Below are 11,277 nucleotides of genomic sequence, written 5' to 3'. Positions count from 1 at the left end.
CATTAGAGCCTTAATTAATCTTTTCTCATACATTCTTTGACATATTTCTAGCTTTCTAAACTTAGGGTTTTTTCCCCTTCACAGTAATACATTTATTCTATTGAATAACCTTGTGTAGATTGTAGATGTTTTATTTGGACATGTCTGATGATCTCCGTCTTTGTTTCAATTATTGTTTTTAAGCCTCCTGTCTTAGGACTATAAGTACATTTTATTTCTGCTTTTACTGTATATATTTAATTGCACGGGTACTGCCACAAAAGTGAGATGTTGCTGAAGTGGCACTGTGGCTCGCAGTCTCAGTGCCACCCTGCACATGGGTTACAATGTTCATTTATCAGCTGGTGTGTAAATTCGAGGGAAGGAAAAGGTGGATTATGAATATTTATAATGTACAGTTTTTTGCAAGTAGAACATACGAAGATCAGTGATAACTAAGAGTAAGTAGACTGGGCAGCAAACCCCAGATTTGTATCTCTTGTCATACCTGGACCAGAATTCCTCTCCCAGGAGCTAAAAGAGGAGATAATTATAGCTAGTGATTGAATGCTAAAGAAAGACTATCTTTTTGTTTGTTTGTTTTAGGGCAAACCACAGATTCTCATGGCTGAAGTTTAATTGTACATAGGTTGTATCCTCAACAGTTTTAGGATAAGTACCTGGCTGTTAGGGTTTCTCTGCCTAAAAAATGCTGCTAATGCAACAAACCACTTCATGTAGCTCATCTTGCTACTTGGACCTCTTGGAATGTCTCTTGAGATAGCCTCAGCCATCCAGAGTATTGTCATTGGGAAAGTCCATTTAGTGTTTCATGGATGGTATGGGCTGTGTTCTTCAAAGAGATGACTTGGTGCAGTGTTAGGCTGCAGCCCCAGCAGGTCCAGTGGTGGCGGTCAAAGACCAGAGTTGCTCTGCAGACACTAGGAAGACCAAAGTGAAAGGTCTGACTAAAACTCTTAGGAAAGCCAAGGGCCATTGAGTGTCTCTACCTCAAGGCTTAGCATGCCTTCTGAGCTGTAAGGTGACTCTGTGGTCTAATTTGGTTTAGTATTTTGCAGTAGATTCAGAAGAGCTTCGGCATGGCAGTGGTACTTATGGGGCAGGGACAAGGGATATTGGTTTTGTAAGCCTGGACATGGGTGGGCCTCCTGACATCAAGGTCAGAAATGTCCAAGCATGTCTCAGGAAAAAGCCAGGTTGTAAAGTATGGTGAAGTATGCCCTTTCTGTTACCTTTCTGGGTCCAGCTTTCCTTTCAAGGTCAGTCCCTTGTCAATAGCATTGAGGGTCTGAGATGTGTGTGGAATGCAGCAGGCAGAGGAGTGGGAGGGGAATGTATGTGGTTTTGAGAATTCTTTGTTTCCCCAACACACGTGCAAAAGAAGTGTGATTAATTTCTACCTTGGTTCAAATAAAACTACCATTTTTACTTCAATCCTTTCAGTGATCTGTGTCTAAAAGTATACCCCAAAGAAACAAAAGCCCCAGCTGACGACTTCCCCATAGCCACACTGGAGCTGGTTGTAAAGGGCTGAGGAGATAGACATTCAAATATGAAGCAAGGTTTTTAAGGTGGCAGTGCAATAGCTCTCGTGACCTCTGAAATGGTCACAGTTATGAGAGACCTGGTTATGGTCTCTGCTTGGTGCCAATATAGCATATTTTGTCTTTGGCTCTGGACTTCCTTAAAACAGAATCTTAATGATTGCGTAGGCCCTGGGGTTTTTCCTACTTGACCTCAGATCCTAGGCTAAATAACCCTACTCTAGAAAATCAGAAGCCAAGATTTTTAAAGTAGAGCCGGGAATGTAGATAAATGACTTGGATTTTCATGAGATTATTTGTTTAAGCCACCTCTTAGAATCACTTGGACATGTCTGCCATCAACCTGCAGGGCAGATGGCTATGTGATGAGGTAGCTTAGAGTGCAGAGGAAGTGATTCGATGCTTCTGAAATACATAATTTCGATGTTGCCATCCTGAAAGCAGCCGCTGACACAGCTAGTTTAGGGTTCTGGTGCACTCGGCATTTGTGAATGAGGGGCAATGCTGAAACAACCATTACAGTAAAGGATTTAACTGAATTCAGAGTGACTGGGAGAGTAATACGTATTGGATGTTAGTCCTTGAAAATGGCCGAAATAGCTAATAGTGAATAATGTCTAACATTGAGCATGTCCCATGTGCCAAGCATTTTACATGGATTATTTTATTGAGTTGCCCCAACAGTTTAGAAGGGGAGGGAAGTTAACGCTATTCAGGCTGTCTGACCCCTGAGTCCCTGACTTGTGGAAAGTATTAGAGTTCTCTTGTTTGGTGAAATTTGTATTTAGTGGCCTTCAAAGGGTGGGCAGGAACCTACACGGCTTTTGGGGCCAGAGAAACTGATGTGCACGTGCGCGCACGCCTGCCGCTTGCTTCAGGAAGTCAAGTGTGTATGGTGAGGGAGGTTTGCACACCGGTGCTCTTGAGTTGGATCAAGTCAAGTGTCGTGGTCACTGCATGTCCAGATTTATTTATGTGAGCCAGATTTGAAAGAGGCGGAAGCTGATAAAGAGAATGATTTTCAACTCAGCACCTGCCACCACAGCCTGACTACATACTGTTCCTGAGGATAAAGGAACTTTCACAGTGGACTTGGATTGACAGATGTATTAGATTTCTTTTAAGGAGGTACATAGGGAGTGGAACACCCCATCATCCCAACTTATTTTAAGAGTTTTGGTTTCACAGCAAGATTGAGAAGGTAGAGATTTCCCATATGGCCCCTGGCCCCACATATGCACAGCCAATCCCCTACCAGAATGGTACATTTGTTAACACTGATAAACCTACATGGATATGATCACCCAGAGTCCATAGTTTGCATTAGGGTTAACTTGGTGAGCATTTTAGGGTTTGAACACGTGTAATTACATGTGTCCACCATTATACAGAGTGTTTTCACTGCTCTAAAAATCCTCTGTGCTATTTTACCATACCCCTATCTCCCTCTGTTCTATCTAAGTGAAATAACTCCTTTTCTCCCTGAAAGCCCAGTTGGTTTTGGAATATTCTTGTAGCTGAAGAATAACTGGGTTTTTTTTTAGCCTCTTTAGTAAACTGGTATTCTGTACAAAACTATTAGAAACTAGTCGGCTGTTCAGGCTTTAACAAGGATAGTAAATGGAATCTCATGCTAGCCCTTCACCTGACCATCTCCCCCACATTTCTGAAGACCCTTACCAATATCGGGTTCTGTACCTACATCTTTTACAGAACGCCTTTCCCACCCTCACCAACCTGGCAGAATCCAGGCTCTGCCTTGGTTCTCGTCTGGGTTCCTGGTGAGGGAGTGGGGCAAGTGGTAAGTGGGTGAATTGACAGACCCAAGTCCTGAGTCATCTGTTGGCCTGGTGTCAGTTCAGCAGGAACCGGCCTTTGCGTTTAAAAGCAAAGGTGACATTGAGCTGAGACCTTTTCACCTGTCTGTATTAGACACTATAACAAGATGACATTTTAAAAGAGAAAACTGAAGTACAGTTTGTAGAGCAGCACTGCCCGTGACTGGACAACATCCCCAGAGATTTCGTTCAGCTGCTGGGTTCAGGAGGTCCGGGACAGCAGGAGGGCAGCTGCCGGATGGGAATCTGTGGTCCTGGCTGGGATTTTCGGACCAGAACCTGATGCCTGCCGCTGAGCAACAGGGTGTGCCTACAGACGTTGACACAACTGTCCTGGCTATTGACATACAAATGTCAAAGTGACCATACTTAACTGCCATACAGTTACCCCACTTCCTGAGATTCCTTCTCAGGCTTCAAAAGGACAGATTCACCTGGTCTCGAATTGCCAGCAACTCCCCTCAAGGACTCTAGAACTCTGATGACCTTGCCTATTAATACTTCAGAATATAATCAGACATCTCATTCTTCCTGCTACACCTCAACCTACCTTCCTGCAGCTGTACCTATAACGTCGACCTCCTCAACTGGATTATTCCCAATAGCATGCAAATACAGCTCCAGTATCTTTAATCCTAAAAACAAAGTCCTTTGACCTCAGCCCCCTTAAGTGTCTGCCCCTTTTCTATGCTCTTCCCTTAGTAAAACTCTCTGAAAGAACAATTGTTCTCGGTCCATCTTCTAGTATTACATTCTCACTGAACCACTCCACTGAAATAATTGGCTTTATCAAGGTTATTTTCACATTGCCAATCACAGTAGATATTTTTCTGACTTTAAAGTTCTAGTTTTTAGCACTTGAAGCAATTGACCAAAACAATTTCCTGGAAATAATTTCTTTCCTTGTCTACCATTACACTAGATTTGCTTGTCTTCCTTTTATCTTTTTGCTGCTTCCCAAGTTCCTTTGCTAATTCTTCCTGTCCTTTAAATGTTAGGGTGACCCAATGCTTAGTTCTTTTTCTCTCCTCTACCTAGGTGATCTCATCTAGTCCCCTCTGTGCTGAAGAGTCCCAAATTTGTATCCTTGGCCTAACTTCTCCCAAGCATCAAAGTTACATATCCAACTGCCACCTTGATAGGACTCAAGTGTCTAACATGCATCTCGAATCCCTGATCTCCCACCCAACTCCACGTGTTCCCCTTCTCAGTAAATGGTACCACCATTCATGCAGTTATCTCCACATGTAGTTCATTGGCTACACCTCCAGATACATCTCTTCTCCACTGCCCCTGCTCCAGTTCAAGCCTCCTAAAAGATCTTACTACTTCCCTCTTCCCCCACTACAATCCATTCTCCACAGTCACAAAAGTGATCTTTCTAAACTGTAGGTCAGATCACGCCACTTGGGGCTTACCCTCCATCTCCTGAGGTTGCAAAATGCAAATAGAATAAAATCCAGCTTTCTTATGATGTCCTCCCTTCAAAGCTCGTCATGATTTAGTCCGTACCTGCTTCTCTGCCTTCATCTCTTCACTCTCCCCCACTCATTCAGTTCTAACAATGCTGACCTTGCTGTTTCTGGAACATACCAAGCTCATTCTTACCTTAGAGCCTTTGCACACGCTCTGCTTGAATGCTTCTCCCACCTCTTTCCATGGCTGGTGCTACCTTCAGCAGGTTTCTGCTTAAATGTAGTTTGTCCCTGCCCTCCCGCCTTCACTTTCTAGATCAACTCTTATTTTATTCACAGTACTCATCTACCTAACATTCTCTTATTTGTTTATCACATCCAACCCACTAGAAGACAAACTCCCTGAGGGCACAAGTCCTTTTTCTGTTTTGTTTACCACTGCCTACGACATGGGCAGAGAGGATACTAAATAAATATTTATTGACTGATTGATTGGCACAGTCCACACTGGCAGCTTTCTGAGCCAGTTAGTGAACCAACGGCTGGGTCTGGACTCAGATCCCTGCTACTCAGCAACCCCCTGATGGATAAGCCTTCCTGACTGGGCATTCAACATTCACTTGGCTTATAGGATATACTCAAATCACACTTACCTGCATCTCACTGATGTCTCCTCAAGTCCGGCTCCTGGAATGTTCAGCATCTCAGGGCCTGGCCTGGAGCTCCACGGGCAGCCAGCTGGCAGGCTGGGCCGCGGATCTTTCAGGCAGATTGCCGCTCTCTCTTGGTCTATGCCCCAGTGTGCTGGTTCCAGATGCCATGTTGGTGCTGGGGTCCTCGGGAACCCCTAGGAGCAGACAGGTGAGAGGACATAGCAAGAGATACTAGGTTATGCCTGTCATGGTTTTGTCATCTGCAAAAGAGCCCTTGATGTACTGCACTGCCCTGCTCCTGACTGAGCCTACTTGGCCCCTGCTGCCCCCACTTGCTGTGTGTGAACTTGATTTCACAGAGGGAGACTGGCCCACGGGGGTGGAGGCTACGTCCAGGGTCAAATTGTGGGTGTGTGATCAAGCTGCACTGACCTTCAGCCACTGATGGCCTGACTAGGGCTCTGGACCGGCGTCTAGGACCTAGAGAGAAGAGAGGGCAGCTTCTGGAAGCATCTCAGGGAGGGGGCAGGCTCTTTGGATGGCCGTCTGGCGCTCTGGCGCCATCTGCTGGCTGAAGCCAATCAGTGCTGGAAGTTCTTGGGAATTAACCGGGACCAGACTGCAGGGCAACCCCATTCCTGCCCCCCACCCCACCCCGTCTTTGCTGGGCCCAGCGTGGCCACTCTGAGACTACAGTGCCCCCATATACTTTCCCTTTGGGAGAGGAGGTGGAACAAAGGGTAGCCATGCTCTTCTGGGAATCTTGGACTCATCTATGGTGAGTCAGGCAGACCTAGGTTCAAATCCCCCCTCCCCATTTCCCTGCCGTATGGGCTGGGGCAGGTTACATCACCCAGCTCAGCCTCATGGGCAACCCTCCAGCCCAGCCTGCGCCCATAGTTGTCTGATAGTGATGGGTACAGATATGGGTCAAGAAGTTTCCTCTTCTACCACTTAGGTGTGGTTGCCACTTCTGCCTAGAGCGTCCCATGGGTGGGCCCATAGCCCACCAGGGAAGGCGCTGTACTGTCTAGTTGAGGTAGAAGCAAGGAAGCTGAGTGGTCCTTTCCGCAGCTTTGTCCAAGGCCTCAGATGGACTCCGGGCCCTGGGCAGGTAAGTCCTCCCCAGGCACAGGGGACTTGCAACAACCCTCCCTATCCCTCCCAACGTCTACCATTACTTCTCCAGCCTTGGCTATTAGGGGTTGGGCAACCATGTGAAGGAAAGGCTACCAGGATCAAAGTTCCTTCAGGAACTGACACTGGCACCATGCTAAGAATGGCAACATACATTTGCACATTTTCAGCCACCCTTTTTAAAAATTGAGTTATGACATACATTCAGTACAGAAATGTGATTATAGCTCAGTCATTTTGTATATATGCATACTCATACACCTGTGAAACTACAACCTGGATCACGATAGAAAATTTCTAGCATCCAGAAGCTTCCCTCATGAATACCTGCCTCCCTGCCAAAGGTAGCTATTATTCTATCTTCTCCAACCCGGATTAGTTTGGGCCGGTTTTTGGTCTTCATTTCAGTGGACTCATACAATAAGTACTCTTGTGTCTAACTTCTTTTGCTTAACATTACGTCTGTGAGATTCATTCATGGTATTGTTTCTTTTTCATTGCTATTTAGTATTCCATCGTGTGACTATACAACGGTTTACTTTTTCATTTTACAGTTGATGGATTTATTATTTCTAGGTTCTTTTCTCTTATGAACAAAGTTGCAGTGAACATTCTTAAACATATCTTTTGGTGGACATAGGATTTATTCCTGTTGGGTATTTGCCTGGAATTGGAATTCCTGAGACATTGTTATACGTATATTTAGCTGTGGTAGACACTGGCAATTATTTTTTTTAACTTTCTTTTTTTTTTTTTTAGGCATTCTTGACCATTTTGTTTTATTTATTTATTTATTTTAAGGAGGGCACAGCTCACAGTGGCCCATGTGGGGCTCGAGCTGGCAACCTTGGTGCTACCAACACCACGCTCTAACCAACTGAGCTAACTGGCTACCCCAACACTGGTAATTTTTTGAAGTGTGTCAATGTGCATTCCCACCAGCAAAGTGTGAGGGTCCCAATTGTTCCACATCCTTCTCGACACTTGGTATTGTCCCTCTCTTATTTTAACCATTCTGGTGACGAAAATACAGATTTTCACCCAAATCCGGTGATGTTGGTCTGCTATGTGCCCCATTCCATAGACAAAGAGACTGAGGCTGGAGAGGGGAAGCCACACACCCACCCAGGTGAGCAGCAAGTGGCAGCAACAGGTCTGCGTGACTCTTGTGCCCCCATGGCCGTACGAAATGTTAACGTCGGAAAACTCGGTTCTGCCAAAATGATAGCTTTCTTATTTTCCTACTTTCTATAGTACCTATTTCCATTTGATAGCAACAATATAATCTGGTCACTTCCCGGTGAATTCAGTCAGTTGAGTGTGTGACCACTCAGTCATTTCAGGGGTATGTTCAGTCAAGTTGAGGGTTCTGTCCCTCTTCTGCTATCCAGGGGTCACAGCTACATTCTACAGAGCTTAGGTGGTCATGGCATGGAGTGGGAGGTTCAGGGGGCTGGAGTTTGTCTGGTCCTTGGTCATCATCCATCTTCCTCTACTGCTCAGGGCGGCAGGCAGGTCTCCCCCCTACCAGGTTGTGAGCTGTCATCCTTGGTTTTTACTGTGCACAGTGTCTGCATTTGTGCCACGGTCTCTGAGTTGGACTGCCTTGGTTCATCTGCTCTAGTGCTCTCTTTATTACATCCCAGAAGCCCCTTCCTGGCCATGCACCCCCTTTGAGCAACTTCCATGATATGTTAGGGCCTCAGGACATATTTTGATGCTCTTTGGGATCTCACACACTAGGCATGAGCCTGAGATGCTCCCAGGTCCACCTGCCCAGGCACACCCAGCTGTCATTTCTATTTGAAAGCTGTCATACCTTCTCATCGTGAGACTTTAGACTTTCACCTTACTCACAGACCAAAGAACAAATTCTCCCAAAAAAGCCCCCAAACCTTTTTAGGAGTCGTAATCTCTTCATATCCCTGGGAGAGACCCTTCTCAGAGACCCAGCCCCATAGCTAACTGCAGTGCTCTCTTCTCTGCCTCATGTTTCCCCCACCCCCAAGCTTTTGGAAATATGGCTCTGGCATCATCATACCTTCTTCCTAACTCCGCCGTTGCTGGTATAAAATTTAAGATCTGAGTCTTTCAGCCTCTTGGACTTTCAGTGCTCCAAAAAACTTTTCTTGCTCTTAAAAACTTTGGGTTTCAAGAGTCCGTTTTGCAAATCAGGATCCAAGAATTTGACTCATTTTCTTTGCATTCAGCCCTCTCTCCTCTGGAGTAATAAGGTGGTCTGGTTTTAGGTGAAAGGCTTAGCGTTTGGCAAAAAGGAGGAAGGTGAGGCTGAGAGAGAAATAACTTGCCCAAGATCACATGACAGAGTCATTGTGCTTACCACTCTGCCTATCAGGACAGCAAGACTAAGAAAGTTGACACAGCAGCAGAGTGCAGCCAAGAGATCTGTGACAGTATTACTTCTTAGCTTACATGCTGTCCTATGGCTGGAACACACGTCGAGTCCAGACTCCAAAGTCCCATGGGTAGTAGGTGCCTGAAAAAGGGAGTGTGAACTGAATCCTGGGGAGCAAAGTCCCATTTTAGATGCACTGGGAGGGCTGGTCCTCATAGGAATCCTCCTGTGAACTTTTCACAGCGAATGAAACTCTGTTTACAAAGGAAGATCATCTCTGAAATGAATTCACCATAAAAAACGGATTTTCCCACCTGGATTGCTTGAACCCAAGGCCTTTAGGTTTCCTGGAGGTAGTAGGCTGAGGACAGTTGTAAATCAGAAAATATTCCTGGCATTTGAGGAATGGGGCTAAAATTCAGTATCTGGGCTGTGGTGGCAGAAGAATAGCTGGGGTTGGAAACTCAGGCCGGCTCTGCAAGGGCTGTGACACTGGAAAAGTCCCTTCTCTTTGGTTTTATTTCCTTCCTCTGTAGAACAAGGAGTTTTCATTATGTGGTGTGTGGGGTGATTGAAGTAAGGAAGACACCGCAGCCTTTTCAGGCCCAGCTCTGGAACCAGAGGAACCTCTTTCCCCCCTACATCTCACACCAAAGGGACTGTGTGGGGGCCAGTCCTTTCTGACACGGGCTGGTGATGATGGTTAATGGATGGGGGTGCGTGGTTCCTAGTCTACACCCCACGGTCCTGCAACTGCCTTGTCCTTCCTGGCTGGAGGGTTTGAAGGAGGCAGGGTTGATTCAGAAAGAGAGAACTAAACAAGTCACCTGTAACAGACACTGCAGGCCCTTTCTTAGTGATTCATCACTGAGTCCCTACTACAAAGGTTTTTCAGCTTCCCCTGGGCTTAAGAATCCCTTGGAGACTTGTTTAAAAGGCCGAAAAACCTGTTCCCTTCCCCTGGGGAGTCTGATTCATTAGATCAAGAGTTGACTAAAGAATCTGCATTTTTCTTGACCTGACACCAATTTATTTTTTGAAGTAGAAACATTTTTGACATATGTAGTGCATTAATAGGGACTGAAATCCAAAAGGCAGGAAAGGGTATAAAGTGACAAATCACCCCAGCCCCGTCACCCAGTCACCTAGTTCCCCTCCCCTGAGGCAAACAATTTGTGTATCATTCTTGAGATAATCTATGCATATACTAGTACGTATGAGTAAATAAGATCTGCATGTTAAAAACAAGCATCTCTTGGGTGATTTTACTACTGGAGGTCCCCAGACAGATTTGGAGAAACATACACCTACTTTAGGTCAGGCCCTGTGCTGGGTCTTTGGGCCAGATATGTGACCTGGCACAGCCCATTCCTGCTTAAGATGCTCAACAAGAGTTTACAAGGTGCCACTTTGTGCGCCATGGGCAGAGGGGGCCAAAGGGCTCCAGTGGGCCTTGCCTAGACCTGAAGCTCGAGCTGCTGAGGGCGGGGCAGGGCTGTGTCACGGAAAAAAAGCATGAGAGCTGTAGGTCCTTTCATCTTCCTGTCATCAGCTGTGGCACCTGGCAGACACTGGATACCACAGCTTGTAGACAAAGACCTGGTAACTCAAGAAGCTGCCTGGCCTCCCTGCCCAGTCCCATCCCAGAAAAGCTGTAGGCCTCTGATTTCTTTAAGGGGCCCTGTGTGGAAGTGTCTTTTGTCTCCCTGGCGTCAGGAATACCATCACGTGCCTGTTGGTTAGGTGAGCCGGGCGCCTTAGTCTCCTAGGGAGGGGTGGCAATGTCCCCTAAGCAGAACAGGGTAGCGGCGGGTAAAGTCCCTGACTGGGTGCGGGGGGGATTTTCGGACCAACCCCTTTCCTTTAGAGTTGGCCTCAGCCTATGGGCCCTATGACAGCGTTCAGGGGGCATCCCATACAAGAGTTCTGTCCGGGCTGCAGCCTGGCTGTCGGGCTCACGGCCGAATCCCCAGCCCTGTGCCTCGCGCACACACGGGGCTCAACACGCGTCTGCTGAACGACTTGGGGTTTCCCTGCAACAATAGTTGTTTTAGGCCTGGAAGCCTCTTCGGAAATCGATGGTAAGAAATATGGGTTAAGAGCACCAAACTGTAGTAAGGATCACGTCCTGGCTCTCTCTGCCACTGAACCGTTGGGAACCTGTTCCTTCACATCTAAAAGAGAAAAGGGGTAATGTCCTCATGGGTTATTGCGGACAGTGAGCTAACTCATGTTAGGTTCAGTGGAGGACAATGAGGCCCTGAGTAGACTCTTAGAGCAGTGACTGCAAAACCCAGCTACCTTCTTTCTTTGAGCCCCAATACACCATCTTGG

Source organism: Rhinolophus sinicus, linkage group LG10 (assembly GCF_036562045.2).
Source record: "Rhinolophus sinicus isolate RSC01 linkage group LG10, ASM3656204v1, whole genome shotgun sequence".
In the NCBI taxonomy this organism is placed as follows: domain Eukaryota; kingdom Metazoa; phylum Chordata; class Mammalia; order Chiroptera; family Rhinolophidae; genus Rhinolophus; species Rhinolophus sinicus.
This window is presented reverse-complemented; position numbering follows the sequence as displayed.